Below are 21566 nucleotides of genomic sequence, written 5' to 3'. Positions count from 1 at the left end.
TTTTCAAGACAGGGAGCAGAATAAAATATTGACTTTTAGGCACAACATGGCCTTAGCACTCTTGAATTCACAGCCGTTACAATGGAGGAAAGAGAGACTTTTTTCAAAGGTACAGCAACTGGTAATATGCATAAGTATCTGTAAAACAACCCTAATAATATCAAATCTCTCTCTCTCTCTCTCTCTCTCTCTCTCTCTCTCTCTCTCTCTCTCTCTCTCTCTCTCTCTCACACACACACACACACACACACACACACACACATACATACACACACACACTATATGAAGTAGAATAGAAGGGGGAGCTACTTGGGAACAGGAAGGGGATTAAAGGGAGTTGAAGGAAGACATCTTTTTTTTTAACAAACTTCAGTTCTACTAAACATTGTAGATCACTAGTTAAATATGTCTATTCTAGAAAATATCAAGGTATGTGTAGCAGACAAGTATAATGCCTCAATGCCTACCTGTATAATAGGAGATAACATGGACACATAGTCATTACAAGTTCTATACCTTACGAAACAACTAGAAAAACCTAGAATTAAATATTATGAAGGAAAGGTGGACACTTTCCTTTAGAAAGGTACTAAAAGATACAGAATGAAGGTAGTCTTCTCCAGCTATGCCCTTAACTGAATCTTAGAAATCTTGCTAATGAGATAGATGAGTTGGCTTCTCATAATTTTTGAAGTATGGTTGAATAGTTTATATCAGGTGGATTAATAACATCATCAAACTTATAGCATAGATTCAATATTTTTAATTTTCGGTACAGATGTAGGGGTGTAACTCAAGGGTAGAGTGTTTGCCTAACATGCATGGCCCTTTATTCAATCCAGGACCACAAAAAATAAATAAATGCATAAATACATACATAGATAAATAAACAATATTTTTCCCCTTTTGTTAAGCCTTGAACTAAAAATCAACAGGCTCCACAGAAAAGCAAGTTTAAGACAAAAAGTTGACCAACATCCTTGATTATCATGGTGTTTTGTTTTGTTTAGAAAACTGTTAACATTTCTACCATGAGATAATTAATATGACAGTTGTTCAAGCCCTTTGCAAAAATGTAATTTCAGAATACAAGAATGTCCTTGGCCCTCATCACTGTATTTCTTTCCTCTACTGTTCAGTAATTTCAAATCCTGTGCACAGGATGTTTAGAACCCTTGCAGATAATTGTGAGGTCCCAGTGGTCTGGGAAGGCTGCCTCAACTATGGCATATCTTGAACTAAGAAAACATTTGCTATGAAAACAATGGTGTTATAAAATGTGTATAGGACTAAGAAGGTGGCTTGGTAAGTTAAAGCTCTTGCCTCACAAGTATGAGGCTCTGAGACTGAATCTCCAGAACACACATAAAGCTGATTGTGGCAGCATACACCTATAATTACAGACATAGGAGGAAGAGATGGGAAACTCTTTAGAAGCTCACAAGCTGTCTAGCCTGGTGTATGTATCAGTAAACAAGAGAAAGACCCCATATCAAACAAGGAGGAAAGTGAGGACTGACAACCTAGGCTGGCCTCTCTCTCTCTCTCTCTCTCTCTCTCTCTCTCTCTCTCTCTCTCTCTCTCTCTCACACACACACACACACACACACACACACACACACACACAAAAAAAAAAAAAAAATTTAAATAGGTGTTTAAACTTGGGGTCTGAAGAAAATGGCTCAACTGTTAAGAGCACTGGCTGCTCTTCCAGAGAACCCAGGTAGATTCCCAGCCCCAATGTAGTGGTTCACAACCATCTGTAACTCCAATTCCAGAAGATCCAACTCCCTCTTCTGGCCTCTGTGAGTACCAGGCACATAAGTGGTGCAAAGACATAACACCTATATTTGTAAAATAAAATTTAAAAATTAAAAAAAAATAAAATATGTTTAAATTTTAACCAACTAACAATTTCACCACTATAACACACATTTCTTTCCCATTTTTGTCATGTATACATGTTTTTAATCTCTGTAAAGTTGGCATTTCCTATTGTATTTGACCATGTAATCTAGGGGGCTGTATTAGTTCCCTGTACATAATAGTCACTCAAATATTTGTCTCAGAATGAATGAATGAATGAATTAGTGAACTTCTGAAATTAAGATGTTGAATAAGTTTGTATTTGCTTTGCTCATTCCATTGTATGATGAAACTGTTGTAAGTGCCCACCAACTGCAAAAAAAAAAATCACACTTATTTGCCATTTTGGAGATTGTTTTCTGGTTATAAAATCAGCAGAGTGTGAAAGCTTAGGAGAAAAGTTCTTAATCCCAAGATCCCGAGAAAACCATTCTCAGGTAGCTAAGAATTTTCTCACGTCACCTACTCTATAGATCATCTCTAAGCTTAGGCAATTTCTCTTCAGATACTTAGATTTTCTTCATTGTCTCATGTAATTTGAAAAGCCCACTCTTACTGCTATTCTATTAATTATGAGTCTATGGACTATGCCTGGAATGCTGTCTTTGGGTTTTTTTTTTCATATGAATATGTTCAACAATCAAGGCCTTTGCTTGCAGCATTTTGTGCACTTGCAGATTATTGCTTACTATAAATTCTTGAAATGGGAAATAAATACTGGCTAATTAGAGTATTTCCAAGGATGCTTTTCACGGTGGGAGGTCTAAGAGTGGCATATTTTCAGCACCCTTATGTGTCCCAGTGTGTCTTTGCTATTTTTCTTACAAATAAAAGACAGATTGACAGGGCATAAAATTCTTCTCCAAACAAACTCAGTTAGATAGCACTTTCCTGTCATTGAGCATTTAATGTAGCAGAAATGAGAAGCCCTTGGTATTCATATTTATCTTGTTGAAGTTTACCTTTTTAATTTCTTTCTTCCTGAATGCTCGACAAACTCTTTTATTAAAAGACTTAGCCATAATGTAGGTATAGTTGGCTGTTAAGGGTTTTTGTCAAGAAAGATATTTCTATCAAGTGGAGATATTTAACCCTAGAAATTTTTTTCTTTAGCTATAACATTGATTTGTGTTTTAATTTTAGGAATTGCCCCCCTCCCTTGGGTGAACCACGATACTTAACTCGGTTCTTTCTTCCTTACCACACCTCAGTAACCACATCCAACCCAGAGTCATTTTGAAAGAGAGACGAGGAAGGTTTTGATATAGTGATACATGAAGGTACAGGCATGTGAAAAGAAATCGAGTGCTGACTGGAACAGACAGTCACCGTCCCCCATTTGGCTTGATATTCATCATTGTTGGTCCTTTCATTCTGTGTCCTGGGAGATTCTCTAACTTTTGTCTTCTGTTTCACTAGTTGTAGGTTTTGTGATGGTTTTCATGCAGCTAACTTCCCAAGCATAGTTTGATATCTATTATTGGGTTTTTATTTTTCCCATGTCTTTCCTTTACCACTATTCCTTTTCATTCCACCCCATTATTATTGCCTACTGCAGCAAGTTCCCTTGTAAATTTTTAATGTTTCATAAAAGTCAAATTAGCCTGCTTGCTTCTAAATGCCAGGTTCTTTGGTTTTCTTTTGGCTTCTGAAAGAATTTCTCTTCATAATGTAATCCCTTTCTCTTTATTTTCTTCTGTATCATTTGCATATGTTGGTTTAGTCTTTATATAGAAGGGATGAAAGGGTTTTTTTTCCCTAGAACAATAAGAAGTCTATGCATGTCGCCTGTTTGTCCATAAGTGGCTTAAACTGATTGCTAATTGCCTTATTGTGGATTCAGTTATGCACTGGCTGAATCCCCTTCTAATAAGCACAGGTGGGCTCTAAGTTGATGTGCACATCACCTAAACCAAACTGCACTCATCAGACTTGTGCTGGGACTGCAGATCCAGCTGACACCTGCATCATTGTTACCTCACTCTGCTGTTCATCATCAGGAGTCCTAACCGTCTTCCCACAGTACACACTCAGACCCTGTCCTAGACCTCCTGGCTCGAAATCTCAGGATTTATGGGATTAGGTATGCAATCTAATCTCTTGGATTTTTCCAACATGCCTTCTTGGCTGAGAATCATGGATCAGAATCAATATAGTACAATTTCTAAAAACTGGTAAACAGCTTTCAGTTTGGATTCTTCTGGAGTGCTCTCAGAATCTGCTGCCTCCTGTAGTAATTAAACCTCACGTTTGCATTCTTCTTAGAGATGCAGTTTGTATAGATTAAGGAATAAGGGGGCTAAGCTGAAAGCAGAGTGTTAAAAAAAATAAAAAGCATTGAGGCTTTGTCATAAGAGGAGAACCCAGTTGACACAGGCAGCACAGTAAGTCCTCCAGCTGAATAATGGAAGGACAGCAATGTCCTCACCTAAGGCATTAAGAACCAGATGAGTCAGATTACCTTGGCTTGAATCCCATTCTTCTCAATTACCAGCCAAGTGCGATGCAGTGAGCCATTAACCCCTCTATGCCTCAGCTTTCTCATCCAGAGGATACCAACATTAGGACCAATCTCACTGAGTTTTAAGAAACAGTAAGTGAAATAGTTGATAGAAAACACTGAGTTACGTGTTTCATATTGTGGTAAAGAAATATTACCTGTTATCACTTTCTAAAGATGACGCCTACTCCACAAGCTAGTATCTTATGCAGCATCCTCCCATAGTACCAATAAGTTGATTTCTCATAGACATTTTTTAGGTTTGGTATTTTAGTAGGAAGTTGAGCAATCTTTGTCCTATCAGTTTACTCATTGTAAATCTTCTCAAACAGCTACTATGTTCAGTCTTCAGCAAATTAGTGAAAATAATAGGGATAATATTATAATATTATAAAGTTTTACAAGTCATAAGAGACACACCCATGGAATTGAGCTCAATTATTGGAGTGCCAGCACCTCTACTTAACTCTGTCCCATGGTGGGTGATGCTGACACAACATTTTCTTTTGACACAAAGATGTGTTTGTATGTAGTTGATCCTTCTTTGCTTAAAATGGTTTGCTTTTCCTTTATGATCAATGAAATGATTATTTCACAACATTGGATTTAGCACATTACACATATACATAACTCCCTAGAGATGTTGAGATCATGCAGTTTCCAGTTCAACTGAAATCAGGCAATTCAGGCTTTAAAAGAAATATACTAATGTGAATTGTTTGCTTTGAGCATTTATTGTATCTTTTCGGTTGTCTAAAACCGTATCAAATGACTTTGTATCAGGAAATGCCCCCTGTCATTCATTAGCAAGAATCTTCCTACAGGAAAGGTATTTCTAGAGGCTGACTCCCTTCTATAGCCCCCTTCATAGAAATGCATTCATCTGACTGTACAACTTTGGCATAAATAGACATACCTGAGTTATAGCATGAATCTGTAGGGTAGGGTGGAAACTGGAAAGTATGGTCTCTAGACAAGTCTCTACACAAATAGAGATCTCTGTCTAGAAGAGAGAATTGTTGTTTTTAATATAGACTTTGGGCATCAATTATCTGCCAAACCTCAACATCCTTTTATGTCTTCAAACAATGACCAATATTTGCATATACTTGGCATTCTCCCTACATCAGAAAATAGTGTTTAGAGTTAATTTGTATTCATGCTTGAGACTTAATAATAAAAAAATTTGATATAGAAAAAATTTATTAGAATACAAAATTTTTATTGTCTGTCATTCAAGTTTTTTGTTGTTGTTTTGGAGACTCAAAGCCTTAATTTTCTTACCACTGTGGTTTCCATTCACTTCTGCAATTATCATTTAACTTTATAAATAAATACCTGCCTAGTTTTTAAAGCCTGGACTGACACTGCCAGTATTTTAAACTTAATCTCTTTATATTTCCTTTTTTTAGACTCAAATTACTGGAAGTGATTTAGAGTTCTCCAAAACCAAGGATTTCCATAAAAAATAATTTAGAAAACAATAAAGGAGATCAATTTTATACAGAGTAGGTTTGTGTTGGAGGTGTGTAAATTATACTTGTTGAAAGGCCCATTACGTTACTCCATTGATAGATCATAAAACGCCATTTCTGTTTTTCCTAACATATTCTTCAATAACTGAAATAATAATGCAAAAATGGAGTTAAGATAGTGTTCCATCTCCCAGGGAGACAGGGTCCTGTGGACTTGAATAATAATGTGGAATTTGCTGTTTCCAAAGCACCATTGGTCCCAAAACCTCACATATAATAACACAGCAACTAGCATTAAAAGGCCTCACCTCCTATCTCAGTCCATTTTCTGTTGCAATAATAGAACACTCAAACCTGGATAGTTTATATAGAAAACAAGGTTTGTTTTGCCTCCTAGTTTTGGAGGCTGGGAAGTCCAATATCAGGCAGACCCAAATACTTAACTTCTCACAAGGTCTTGTGCTGTATCAATTCACAGCAAGAGGCAAAGAGGGAAGTAAAAACGTACGGAAGAGAGAGACCTTGCTTTATTACAGCCTGCTCTTGTAATCAGTAAGAAAGCCTGCTGGAACAACAATTCCCTTGTAAGGGAAAGACACCCGTCCACTCATGAAGGCCCTAACCAAGATGAAACACCTTCTACTAGGTCCTGCCTCTCAGCACTGCCACACCAGAGCCCAAGCCTCTACATGTGTGCTGATGGGAGCAAACCGTCTTCTACCCATCACTCTCTCCCAAACTTCAAAAGAGGCGACTCAGCCTGCAGTAGCTTATTTCACCAGTAAGAATTAAAAGGAACTTCTCCGACTTCAAGTTCAGTCCTCTCTTCAAATCACCACAGATTCTGAGATTTTCCTTCTGAGACCTTAGGAAGCATCTGTGTGAGTGGTTACAGTGCCAGCTTCAGAACTCAAAGGTCTAGTGACTTTTACCAACATGCTCTTCCACTCCAATAAGACAAAAGGTATCCTAGCAGAGATCCCGTAAGGCAAAGCTGCCTTGTTTTAATAAATGGTTTAGTCTTTAAAGCTTTTTAAAATGTGAAATGGGTAAGTAATTCATCTCATTTCTTGCTGAAAAAGATACTTTGAGTTCTCTGAGACCTATTTGACCTTTAAGATATATTAACATATTTACTTTTAGCTTACCTTGCTCATCTCCAAGCTCTGGAAATGTTAAGCAACATAACTTCCTAGAAGAAAAAATCAATTTAAAAGAGAAAAATATAAAGAATGGGAATACAGGTTATGGCTAGGAAATGTGAGCATGCTAACAGGGAGAGTCCATTGCCAAGGGTCATGGGAGCATCTAAAATTGCCTGTGTGTTATGAGCATTTCAGTCCTTTGCAAAGGTTTTTTTAAAAACATTTGCAACAGTTAAAAATTCAATCTTGAGCTTTCTACTATTATGTGAGATTCATAAAATGTGTTCTATGACACATTCATATATCAGAGATTTACTGCAAAATTTTATATGGGAATCTGCAAAGTTACTCTGAGGACTTTTAATAAACATCTGGGAGATGTTAGTGTGGACTTCATAATGTGAGGGCTGGATGCTCATTCATCTGGTATAAAAGTGTCAGGTTCACTGTAGAAAAGCATGAGACAAATCACTGCTTCATTATTTATGAAGATTTGTGCCTTTAAACAGAAGAATGATAAATGTAATTCGATATATCTAAGCCAAAATGTCCATTATTAGCTATAGCATAGAGAGATGCTTATCTTGGTAGATTTCATACACACATTTTCTAGGACTCATTAACATCTATGACATTGAACTGATTTGGAGGCTTACATCACAAGACCCCATCTCCATTTTCTTACAGAGCTTTCTATTCCCACTGCAGCTGAGAAATGCCCCCAAGTCCTCCTGGAGACAATAGGAAAAACGTGTTATAATTGGCTTTATTTATAAGGCTATCATGAATAGCATCATCCTGTGATATAACTATATTATAATCTCAGAAATAAAAGCAATAATAAAAAGTCTTATGAAGCCACACTCACCAACATTGAAAAACACATGTGCCAGAATAAATTATTTTAAATCTTTGAAAACCATCAAATATAATTTGCTCTTGAGTCTTAAACTGAGATGCATTAGTTATGCAGTGGTCCATTGACAGTGTCAGTCGTCCCTCAATGTGTGGCCTCAAGATCTTAAAGAATGAAAAATACTTCATTCTCAACTAACCCATTCCACATGCTCCTGCCAAATGATGGCAGGGTTCTCCTGCCCCCTTTGTCTGCCTAGTACACACTTATTATCTCTATAAACTGCTCTCTGCAACCTTGACCTAGAACTAATATTCTCCTCATCTAATGATCAACACAGTGAATAGGAAAAAATCCTGGCAAAGAATTATCAAAAAGATATGAGTAACTTGATTTCATGTGCCTTCCCACTCCCCTCCTTAGCAGAAATAAGATACATGAAGCATTACAGAAAAGGGCCTTTTGCAGAGGCTTCCAAGAGGGAATACAGTTGTCCCTTTATATCTGTGGTTCTGCATCTGTGAATTCAGCAAACAGCAGACCAAAAAGAATTTGGGGGAAAAAATCGTGTCTGCACAGATCATGTACAAGCTTTTAAAATGTGTATTCCCTTAATACTACTGTATAATATCCAGTTACATAGCATTTACATGTACTAGGCATTGTAAGTAATTAAAACATCCTTAAAGGATACAGAATGATGCCATCAGGCTAGAAGCAAATACTTCACCATTCTATATAAAGGGAATTGAGAATCCATGAAAAGATTTTGGTGCCAACATGGGGTTCTGGAACAAATCCCCCACAGAGATGGAAGGACAACTATATCCCATGAAGCAAAACTTCACTACCCACAAATCCTAAATTCTAAGGGTAAGTTGTATATCTCCTCTATTGGTGGTGAAAACAGTTATCTGGATGTTTTCTCAAAATTCTAGGCACAGACACAGAGTTAGAACTATCTGTCATTTCTGAGAACTGTGAAAAGCTACCACAAAACAGAAACCACTCTTAAGATATAGACATAAATCTATTTAAACACTTTTTTAAATAACAGGATTCCCGTCTGTACCCATTTTTTGCTTCTCAGCAGGTGCCTGTTGGGAACATTTTAAAAGGCACAGGAAGACAGCATCACCAGGTCAATCAAACGTTCTCTTCACTATGCCAAAGATAGAGTTGGGACAGTAAAGCAGCCACAAAAAGGAGCCGTCCAGTACGGATAAAGAAGAGCTTCTTCTCAGTTCCATCAGTTAGCCTTATTAGACACACATAGCAATTGATGATAATAAATTAAGCTATCTATTGTGTCTCCAGTTTAGTTCATTACACAATTACCACGGACAGAAAAGCAAGGGTGTTTCTGCTGATGTAGCTACAAGCCTGGGGCCACTTATGGACTATTGTGTGAAATGCCACACTCCAAAAGACAAAATATACTGCTGGGAAATTTTGCACTGCATTTTTAACCTGCTCTTTCCACAGCTGACATTTCAGCACCACTGTCGTTTACTCTCCTGGGAGACACTGGCATCTTTTGCAAATCTTAGCTGCTGTTGAATAATTGCTTTTGGAATGTTTCTTTCTTTCTTTTTTTTTCTCTCATTTGATGCCTTCATCTCACCACTTCATTAAAAGTCTGTGATATCTTCTCTGACATCTCTGAGCTTCATCTGCAATTGAGGGGAAAGAAAAGGAGATCAAGCTACTTGGACTTGGGGGGCTATAAAACTTGGTCATTTGGCAATACATTCTCTCTCTCTCTCTTTCCTCTCTCTCTCTCTCTCTCTCTCTCTCTCTCTCTCTCTCTCTCTCTCTCTCTCTCTCTCTCTCTCTCTCTCTTTCTCTCTTTCTCTCACTCTGTGTGTGTGCATGTGTGTTTGTGTGTGTGTGTGTGTGTTTGTGTGTGTGTGTGTGTGCATGTGTGTGACCTTCTACATTTGTAGATAAGCGCTGGGATGGAGAAATCTATGTCCAAGGAACAAATTGAAGCTTCTAGTTCCACCTGGAAATTAAATGAGTTGTAACTTTGAAAGAATCAGTGGTGGCCTTCTGTTAGCACATACCAGCACTAAGCCACATACACAGGGAGGCAGTTTCAAGGAAGAGACACAATTTCCCTTCAATGGTTTATTACATAAGTGTCACTGATTTAATGTAATCATGTCAGAGTTTCCAGTGCCCTGATTGTAAAATCTGATTATGATGTCCTTAAACATTTTTAATTTCTTTCCAAATGGTGGCTTTGGCTACAAGGGGCTAGAACAGGTCAGGAAATAATCAGGATTAATATTGTTCACAACTTAGAATTACTATTGTAGGTGTCGGCAATCCACATCCATCCTGAAGGGAGACCATGGCCGCCCTCACAGTTGTTCACATGCATCTAATCCACAGTCATTCCTTCTGACTGCACACTGAGTTGAGTAACAATAAGGAATGATTATATAGCAGGTAGTGGAAAGGCCAGAATATCCACTCATTACCAAGTTCTCAACGAGGAACCTCTCCATATTTTGCAAAGAGGGTTTAAGTAAGATGAGATTGGGCAGAACAAAGCTAAGGAAATAAAACTCAAAATAATCAAACCAGCCCCAGCTGTAACACCTAAGGAATTCTTCTATGGTTTTCCAGACTCTGGCATGTGCACCCTTTATAATCCTACCACAAAGCCCAAGAGCTTATGGTGATAAGTTTACTTGAAATGGCTCTTGCTTCACATTTTTTAATGAGATTGAGTAAAAAAAAAAAAAATATTGACGGGCTGGAGAGATGGCTCAGTGGTTAAGAGCACCGACTGCTCTTCCAGAGGTCCTGAATTCAATTCCCAGCAACCACATGGTGGCTCACAACCATCAATAATGAGATCTGGTGCCCTCTTCTGGCCTGCAGGGACACATGCAGGCAGGCAGAATATTGTATACATAATAAAAAAATAAATCTAAAAAAAAAAAAAAAAGCCAGGCAGTGGTGGTGAACGCCTTTAATCCCAGCACTTGGGAGGCAGAGGCAGGCAGATCTTTGTCAGTTCGAGGCCAGCCTGGTCTACAGAGTGAGTTCCAGGACAGGCGCAAAGCTACACAGAGAAACCCTGTCTCAAAAAATACATATATATATATATATATATATATATATATATATATATATATATATATATATATATATTGATTGGCAGCAAGGCTGTTAGAGCCAGAATTTCAATCTCATATTTATTTCTTCCCAGTTGTGTCACCTTAGCTGCTTCTTCTGTGAAATGGAACTATTAGTGGTTGCTACATCATAGAGCTGCTATTGGGCTAAATGAATAAATCATTGTAAAGGATATGAACCAGTGCCTGGGACAACACAAATCCTGATATATATTAGCTCTTGTTTTAATATTGTCTAATTAATGGATTCTTCCCTGTTGACTCTCTAAAGATAGGAGGTGTGTCTATTTGCTAATTTCTACTTGCATATCACAATATAAGTTACAATACCTGGCACATAATGGGATTTCAATAAGTCTAAAATTTATCACTTAGAAATGTGAGTTACTCTGGAAGTTGACCTCAAATATCAAAGAATTAAGCTGTATCTCTGTATAACATGACAAAAAGATATGGAAGGACTAACCCCATTCTGTTCTGAAATTCAATGTGAGAATATTGTAGGAAGCATGATTGGATCCACAGGAGATCCAATTTGCAGCAAGGAGCTGTACCATAATGAGCTTTTTTTTTTTCAAAAATAATAATCACTAAAATGTCTCATTTTTTAAGACATTAGCCACAGCAACAAGCTGTTGCATATGATGGTAATGGTTTCTAATGTTTGGTAAATACAGTTGCTTGCAGTTACTATGCGCATTTAAAGAGGACCTTTGCCTTGTGTTTAAACAAGAGACAAAGATAGAAACAGAGTCACAAACAGGTAAATATTTATACAGAGAGGTTAAAAGACCTAGATAGAGATCCAGCACAGGATGGAGAAATAGTAAGAGGTATAGGGGTGGATGCCAAGCAGAAGCGGATAGACAGATTTCTACAAACTGACCAATAATAATTCATAGCAAACACCCAAATGATAATAACAGTAAACTCATTTCTATTGGTATCTTTTCTAAAAAATGCTTTTTCCCAATCTAGGCATGTTTGTGAAGTTTGCAGGAAAAAAAATAAATGTTAATTTATGCTACAAAGACATCCTGAGTCACCCAACAAATGCTATGGGGCATTGTTGCAGGCCCTGGGGAGATGTGAGAATCAACTATTTGAAACCTCTAGAATCTTATATTTTACTAGCAAGAAGTCATTTAGCAAACACATATAGAACAAAGGAAGATAACTTCAGTTAGTGGCCAGTGTTCTAAGGAAGGCAAAATTACAGCATATAAAGAACATGTTAGATCTGACAGTGAGTGCTCCAGAGGGAGGCTATTCACATTAGGATGGACAGCTCTGAAATTTGAGAATATCGGTCATGAAGCAATCTGAGAGAAAAATGTCCCAATAGTAAGGAAGAGTAATCAAAAACTACTAAGAGTGGAGGAAGCTTGAGTACCATGACTTCAGACTACAGGGGTGGAATAAGGACTGTCAGAGCAATTGGCAGGACCAGGTCACTGTAGACAAAGTTTTAAACAGAAAAAGAATGTAAATTTTAAAGTGTGTGTGAGTGTGCACGTGTGTGCGCGCACACGTGTGCGTGCGTGCGTACATGCGTGCATACATGCATATGTGTGAAGCAAACTTGGGGCCTCGTGTATGCAGGGCAAGTACTCTATCACTGATCCCTATCTCCAGCCCTAAACTTGAAAAATTATATTTTACACTAATTGTTATCTGGGTATTAAACAGAGTGCTGCTCAGGTAGTGGTAGAGATGGAACGACTAGTCTGTCCCATTTTAGTCCAGGTAACAGATCATAAAGGCTTATTCTGGAGACAATGAGATGAGAAAAAAACTCAAGATATATTTTGGAGTAGATGGGACTTATTGGTGAATTAAGGGTTAATGTGATGAAAGGAGAATATGAAGCTGATTTCTTAACTTCTACCTGAACTATTTGTGCACTTGCTTAGTTTCAGAAGACTAATGAGAACTCAATGGAGACACCACAAAGGTAGACAGATACTCAAGTTTTCAGCTGGAGAACAAAAAGATGTTGGTGTGCACAATTAAATAGGTATGAGGAGGCAAAGACAGTGTCCTATGTGCACAGAAGATGTAGAGAAATGACAGACTGAGGCGAATCAGTTTGTCAGATAAGAAAACAAGGCCTTAGAATTGAGAGGACTGGAGGATGAAGGCCCGTGTGGACTGGAAATGACCTCTCTCAAGATGTGACCATTGATTTCTTTAATAAAAGTTGTTTTATGGTAAATCTGAAATTCTGATTGACAAGGAAAATATAAATGGGAGAAATATAAATTATATGTGCATCTAGATAAATCACAAGTTTATGTACTGAAAAGTAAAAGGAATGGAATATGGAAGAGTGGCCAAAGAGGGTAAATAGATAATATTTAGAACATCTGTAAGCTGAAGGGAAGTCCTAGGGGACAGAGACACTGCTAATGCAGATTACAGAATGAAGCTATTGAGGAGGTAACATAGGAGTGGGTATGACTGAAAGTTGCCATGCACTTCCAAAAGTAATTATGGACCCAGCTCATTTGGGTTCTTAGCAATATGAACTTTGCCCCCTTGTTAAACAGTTAACATCTTGTACATCTCCAGAAGAGATGCGCCAAGAGGCAGACTAGACTGGTGAGAGCAAGGAGAAAGGACGATGTACAGTATAGTTGTCCTTTGTTACCATCTACTCATCTCCATGCCAAATATGAGTGTGTCTCTAAACTCAACAGAAACCTGACTCCTTGTGAGTAATTAGTAATAGTGATACTAATATGTGTGTTATTTTAACTTTTAAAATCTTAATGAAGCTTCTGACAAGTTCCTTTATTTGTCTTCATTCTTGTCTCGTGTGTGTGTGTGTGTGTGTGTGTGTGTGTGTGTGTGTGCATGTGAGTGTGAGTGGGTGTGTGTGTGTTCTTATGCACATACAGAGAGAAGCAAGAGGTTAGCATTGGATGTCTTCTCCAATACCTGTCCATCTTAGTTTTGAGACAGGGTCTCTCACTGAGCCTGGAGTTTGCTAACTCAGCCAGACTGGAGAGCAAGTCCTAGCTATCTTCCTGTCCCCACTCCTCCGTGATTGGGATTACAGTTGTGCTGGCCTGTTTTGCATAGGTGCTTGAGAATCAAATTTAAGCCTTCACAATTCCACAGTGAGCATTTTACCAAGCTAGCTGTCTCTGAAGTCCATCTTCTCTTAATGTTGTCTTCTTGATTTACTGTAATTTGCATTGTTTGTTCTTTGTTTTCTGGTTCTTTGCTAGTCACTGAAATTTCAAGGTCATGCCTCCAGTTCAAGTATACCAAACTTATTTAACAGATAAATAATTGAAAGATTGACACAATATTGATACCTTTGTATATTGAGTCGTGTTTTGAAAATATCAGTGCTGAGCATTTATGCAAATTTAATTATGAATAATTTATAAGCATGATAAATATTTTTCCTGCAACCTTCTTTAGTGCAAAAGAAATGACTGACATACATTGAGTTTGTGCATATCATGATTCACTCATATTTTTAATGAGTGTCTCAGGCTCGTGTGCACTTGAGCAATTCTGTCAGTCTCCTGCATTCAGGTGCCACTTTTCTGATTGACATCAGAGAAGATTTGTGTCATCTGAAAGGATGCAATTTTATGGGAAAGCAGATAATAATTACTCTTGCTTCTTGAGAGAAACCATATTAGTCAAACAGGAAGGAAAATGACTCATAAAAAAACCACCCTCCTCAGCCAAAGGTCACCCTTCTCCATCTAAATCTAAACTCCATGTCACCACTTATTCATTTATTCATTCAACCAACAAATTTTCACGTCAAGTCGCTGTTTTTCTAAGCAATGTTCTTCACGAATTTATTGTCAAACAAACAAACAAACAAAAAAGCACCTCCAGTCCCCAAATAGTTCCAAGAAGTGCAGAGATGAGAAAACTAACATGAGTGTACCACATAATAAATAGTCAGAGTGTAGATGCACAAACTGGTGAGACAGCAGATGAATGAAGCAGGTCGGGGATGCTCAACTGCAGATAAGAAACCAGAACATAGGCTCACAAAGAAAGGGGTCAAGGGCATCTCACAAAGAATATTCCCTCCTCATGAAAGGAGAGGAGACAGCATGGAGCCTCTAGAGAATTCTAGGCTTTGGGTACAAGCTTCTTAGGTAATTGGAAGCAATAAATATTTACACAATTGGATAAATAGGACAAAGAGATATCAAAGTTCTGTTTCAAAGGAACTAAGCCCATAAGGGCTAGAATATGAAGCAATGGTCTCTTCTGAGGGATCTTGAGTAAGCAAGAGATCTTGAGCACAGAGATTATCCAGAACTCAGGCAAAAAATGATTAAAAAATCATGAATTTAGCATTTGAGATGTTGGATTGGTATATAAAGACTAGATGTGTGTCATCCTTCTCCCTTCCCCTCTCCCTCTCCCATCCTTCTCTTCACCTCCCCCTTCTTGGAAATAAGTTCCTCTCAAAGTCCTCAGTCTTGATTTGTGTCTCTACTCCCTGGACTGATTTAGGAAACTCAATAATGATCTTAAGAGGTTCTTCACATTTTAAAGTTTAAAAGCTTTTGGCATAAAGTGCAAGAATGTCATACAAAATCAGGCCAAGAGATGCAAAATAATGCTAAAACTGAATCTATAAACAATAAATAATTCCAGAGGAAATTCCAGAGTCCTACAGTAGAACATTTGTACCCCATAACATGCTTTGCATGCTATTTATTAATCGTTTTGCAATAGATATATTAATATTTAATATTTCTGTTCTCACAAGATACGATGTGATTGTATATATTTGTCACTTTAAAGACAAAAATAATAAATTCATCAGTCAGTATACTCATTGTACTTTTCATATTAAAGGGATTTATTATGTTTTAAGCATTACAAAAAGGAGGTAGAGTATGCAAGTTGTGGCTGAGCCTGAATCTTTTCTTCAAAATTCAGAAGGCAAAATTTAAACAGAAGCGAGCACACACACACACACACACACACACACACACACACACAAACACACACACACACACACACACACACACACACCTTTATATTTGGATATACAGTCATACCCAAAGGAGAGTATAATACGACTGACCACCTCAATGAAATACATTCTTAACCTCCATAATATGAGAAAAATTGCTCTTCTGCCCATTAATTTATGGCACTTTATAAATTTGGGATAGGTAAAGTTTTCCCTTTAAAAACAAATGACAAAATAGTGAGTTAATTAAACAACCTTTAAGCTTAGCACTTCTATCCCATCTGATTACATGGGACAATGATGGCCTAACTGAGTTCACAAAGATACACTAAAGAATCTGAAAATTAGATACTCCTGCCTTGTCATTGCATATTCTGACCAGATTCACAAGGGCTTTCCAGAAAATATAGCCCCTTGTTCATGCAGGGCTTGTCATGTCAGCCCTGAAGTCACCAGACTGCTAAAAGAGCCTTTGAGTTCGATCACTAACCTGCCTCTGTGACCAGACTTTCAATTTGCTATTCTCAGTGCTTCTTACTGTGAACAAAGATTTGAGAAGTACAAAGAATTAATTACACTAATGTTCTCCTAGCAATTTCAGTGAAATAAAACGTCATTACAAAGCTTAATCACAATTAGTAGATCACATGTTTAAAAATAAGATGCTGAAATGGAAATGTATAGATATACTGTTTAAAAATATGCTAATCCCATTTCTAATGTTAGAGGGGTCAATTTCAGGTAGCAAGCAATGAGCAGAAGCATATTAGAATTTCTTTAAATGCCCAATAAAATAAAAATCTGTTATGCAATAGAACTGAATAATATTTAAGTAAATACATACTGACAATCTTAGAATAAATGAAAGACATATTGTGAGCTGGAGAGATGATTCATCATTTAAGAGCAGTTGCTGCTCTCCAAAAGGACACAAGTTCAGTTCCCAATGTCCACATCAGATGGCTCCCAACTGCATTTAACTCCACTTCCAAGAGATTTGTTGCCCTCTTCTGGTCTCTGAGGGCACTGCATGCACATGATGCACATAGAGACAAGCGGGGACACACACACACACACACACACACACACACACACACACACACATTACACATAAACATAAATATAATTTATAAGTATTCTTAAAAGACATTGATACCAAAACTAGTTGAATCATATTCTAAATGTATAAAACATACTTGTACCAATGTACAGAAATGTATCAAATGACAGAATTGAGAAAAAAAGTTTGTGTCACCCATGTGGCTAGAATAGCCACATGGTATTTAAAACATAAATAGTCAGCATTTAGCTGAGTGTTCATTTTCACTGCAATAGAGCAAATTAGCATGTGACATAAGCCATCTCTTAGTAACAATTCCAGGATGCACTGACATAAAGTATTCAAATTTCTGTAGGAAATTTAACTTGCACATTTGACAGTTTAATTATCTGGTGCATATTTCAGTAGTTCCCATTGTAAGAAAATATGTCTAAATTTTTCACCAAGGATTGTGACAAACTATTGTCCATAACAGTAGTTTCATTTGATAAATTTTAATTCTCTAAAACAGATTGAGAAAGAAATCAGGGAAACAGCACCCTTTACAATAGCCTCAAATAATATAAAATATCTTGAGGTAACTCTAATCAAGCAAGTGAAAGAATTGTATGATGAAACTTCAAGTCTTTGAATAAAGAAATTGGAGAAGATACCAGAAGATAGAAAGATCTTCCATGCTCATGGATTCATAGGATTAACACAGTCAAAATGGCCATCCTACTAAAAGCAATCTATAGACTCAATACAATTGCCTTCAAAATTCCAACACAATTCTTTACAGATCTTAAAAGGACAATTCTCACCTTCATATGGAAAAACAAACAAAAAAACAGAATAGCTTAAACAATCCTGAATAATAAAAGATGTATCACCTTCCCTGATTTCAAGTTGTACTAAAAGAAAGCATCTTTAACAAATGATGCTGGGGTGCTGCTCTACCTGTATCTGCATGTAGAAAAATGAAAATAGATCCATACTTACACTTTGCACAAAACTCAAGTCCAAGTGGATCAAAGACCTGAACATAAAATCAAGCACACTGAACCTGATGGAAAAAGAGAAAGTGGGGAACAGCCTTGAACACACTGGCATAGGAGACAACTTTCTGAACAGAACACTGATAGCTCAGGCACCAAGATCAATAGTGAATAAAAGGGACTCATGAAAACGAGATGCTTGTGTAAGGCAAAGGACATCATCAATCAGACAAAGCAGCAGCCTACAGAATGCGAAAATATTTTTACCAACTCCACACCTGACAGAGGTCTAATATCCAAAACATATAAATAACTCAATAAACTAGATATCAACAAACCAAATAATCCAGAAGAAAAATAGGGTACAGATCTAAACAGAGAATTCTCAATAGAGGAATCTCAAATGGCTGAGAAACACTTAAAGAAACGTTCAACATCCTTGTCCATTAGGGAAATGCAACTCAAAACTGCTCTGTGATTCCATCAAAATCACATCTTGTAACTATCAGAAGGACTAAGATCATGACATAAGTGACAGTGTATGCTACTGAGGATGTGGAGCAAGGGGACCACTCCTCCATTGCTGGTGGGAGTGCAAAACTTGTACAGCCACTTTGGAAATCAATGTAGTGGTTCCTCAGGAAATTTGGAACCAATCTACCTCAAGACCCAACTGTACCACTCTTGGGCATAAGCCTAAAGGACACTTCAGCCTTCCACAAGAACATTTGCTCAATTATGTTCATAGCAGCTTTGTTTGTAATAACCAGAAGCTGGAAACAACCTAAGTGTCCCTCAACCAAAGAATAGATTTTAAAAATGTAGTACATTTATAGAATGAAGTATTACTCAGCTGTTAAAAAAAATACGTTTTGAAATTTGCAGGCAAATGGATGCAACTAGAAAAATAATCATCCTGAGTGCGGTAACCCAGACCCAGAATGACAAATGTTTTCACTTATGGGTGGATACTAGCTGTTAAGTAAATGATAATCAACTACAATCCACAGACCCAGAGAGGTTAGATAAAGAGGAGGGCTCTAGGTGGCACATGGTTCTCCCTGGGAAAGGGATATAGAACAAATTTTGTTGGTGGACTGGGGGCTTGTGGGGATGGGAGAAGGAGTTGGAGGATTAAGATGGTGGGGAAGAGATGGAGGGAGAGAGTGCAGGGAGAGAAGGTTGGAATTAGGGGGCATTTGGGGCAGTGTGGAAACCTAGTGCAGTGGAAACTTCCTATAATCTATATGGGTGACCCTAATGAGGACTCCTAGTAATGGAAGCTACACAGTCTAAACTGGCCATTTTTGATAGCCAAACAAGGCTTCCAATGGTGGGACTGGATTTCATTTGGTTGAGTTGTTGGCCAAGGGGTTCCATGGAGATTCCTAAACAACTCAGGCTTATGAGGATAGGCTAGGATAGAGGGTTGCTTTCTGAAAACTGACAGTGGGACCCCATTGCTGAGGGCAACACTCACAGAGCTCATTGAATGTAGAGAGGTCAAGCTGGTGTGTGCATGTAGCTTTCACCTCTGTGTTATAGTCTCTTTAGTGTGAGAAGGCACTCTGCTGTGGGGATCCCTGCAGGTGTAATACAGGGAAGCAAATCTCATAAAGAGGGGTTCTCAGCAAGAGCAGCAAGTAGCCTTCACTGCTGAGCCATCTCTCTAGGCCTCCAACAGATTTTGATCCTTGTTGTTTACTAGTGGTCTTTTATGATGGCTGACATCCTCATTTCCTGTATCATCCTTTTCTGTGTTGAGACACTTTCTTTAAGCTGGCATCTCTCCCCAGACACCACATGACTAAATATGTTCTGTAGCCACCATCTTGAATAAAGCCTTCCCATCCCCAAATAGGAGGTCTACTTGCAGGGATAAGGGGCTACATTTAGATGGGGCATATATTACATGTATGGCCTTGGAAAATAAGGACCACACAGCCAAAGGCCTTCATGATTACCAAGAATCAGGTGACAGAAAAAAAAACAAACAAACAAAAAACAATCATCCAGCACAAAAAGGCAAAAGTGGGGTGGAATACAGATGAACATGTTTAGTATCAACAATTAGGCTTATAATGGTAAGTTACATATGGAGGCTTATGTGGTTGCCACAGACCAACTTGCTATGTACAGCTTAAATGCTTTTGCTATCTCTTATGCCCCCTAAAATGCATCTCTCTGCTTATGGCCTAAAATATAATGGGCTTTCTTCACATATTTTGTTGGATGAATATATCAGCTGGTTGTCTTTGAAGGCAGTTCTGATGCACATGCCAAAATTTCATAAGTGAACAATAAGACTCATAGTCTTTTCTAGACCAAGAAGTGGACTCAATCTGCATCCCTGTCTTAATTGGGGTTTCTATTACTGTGAAGAGACACCATATCCATGGCAACTCTTATAAAGGAAAGCATTTAATTGGAGCTGGTTCAGAGGTTTAGTCCATTATCATCACAGCAGGAAGTATGGTGCATGCAGGCAGATGTGGTGCTACAGAAGCAGCTCAGAGTTCTACATCTTAATCCACAGGTAGCAGGAAGTGAATGTCACAGTAGACCTGGCTTGAGCATTTGAGATCTCAAAGCCTGCCCCTTAGTGATGCACTTCCTCCAACAAGGCCACACCTTCTAATAGTGCCACTCCCTGTGAACCTATAGGGACCATTTTTATCCAAACTACCACAATCTCCATCTCTCAGCCTTCCCGAGCCTTTACCAGCTACCTACTGTAAAACATACCACACTCAGCATTATTAATTCAACTGCATCCATCCATCCGGCTTTAAAGTCCACAGTCCTGTCTTTGAAGCATTCATTATATGCACTAACTGGTGCTTTATGTACAAAGACACTAAAAAAATTATAAAGAAAATATCCTAAGACCTTTGTTGATATCTCCATACTTAGTAGTTGAAAATTTTAAGTGAGCTTTTCTAAATGTTCTTATTATACCACATACAAAACCGGTCTCCTGAATTATGTAACTGTCTTCCTTCTTTAAATAATTGTCATATCTCTAGAATTGCTGCAATGGAAATATGAGTGAAGAAAATGGCTGAAGGCCATGTGTATCCTGGGAAGCAGATAAACCCCCAATGACACAAAGAACCTCATTTAATCCATGCCATGGTTCATTTTAAAAATGACTTCATTCTGTGGGCTCTTAGGATCACCTGAAGATAGTTGTAACTGTGAATATTAAATTCACAAATGTCAAGGGTCTGTTTCCTATGTTGTTCTTATCAAGTGGAAGGAAAAGAATAGAGTAACTGTAGCTAGAGTTTTCCTGCCTGGCCCACAGTCAGGACAAATTTCTCTCACCTGCCAGTCCCACAACCTCTCAGACCCAACCAAGTAAACACAGAGACTTATATTGCTTTCAAACTGTATGGCCGTGGCAGGCTTCTTGCTAACTGTGCTTGTATCTTAAATTAATCCATTTCCATTAATCTATACCTTGCCACATGGCTCGTGGCTTACCGGCATCTTCACATGCTGTTTCTCATCGTGGCGGCTGGCAGTGTCTCTCTGACTCAGCCTTCCACTTCCCAGCTTTATTCTCCTCC

The 21566-nt window shown here is 37.9% G+C and overlaps 1 protein-coding gene across 1 annotated transcript in view; it reads left to right on the top strand.

Moving 5' to 3' along the window:
• Grin3a (glutamate ionotropic receptor NMDA type subunit 3A) overlaps positions 1-21566 on the top strand; it is a 181686-nt gene that overhangs the window by 21349 nt on the left and 138771 nt on the right. The window lies entirely within an intron of this gene.

The sequence above is a fragment of the Peromyscus eremicus genome, chromosome 2 (genome assembly GCF_949786415.1).
Source record: "Peromyscus eremicus chromosome 2, PerEre_H2_v1, whole genome shotgun sequence".
Taxonomy (NCBI): domain Eukaryota; kingdom Metazoa; phylum Chordata; class Mammalia; order Rodentia; family Cricetidae; genus Peromyscus; species Peromyscus eremicus.
Note: the sequence above shows the minus strand (reverse complement) of the source record. Positions and strands in the feature narration are given on the sequence as shown.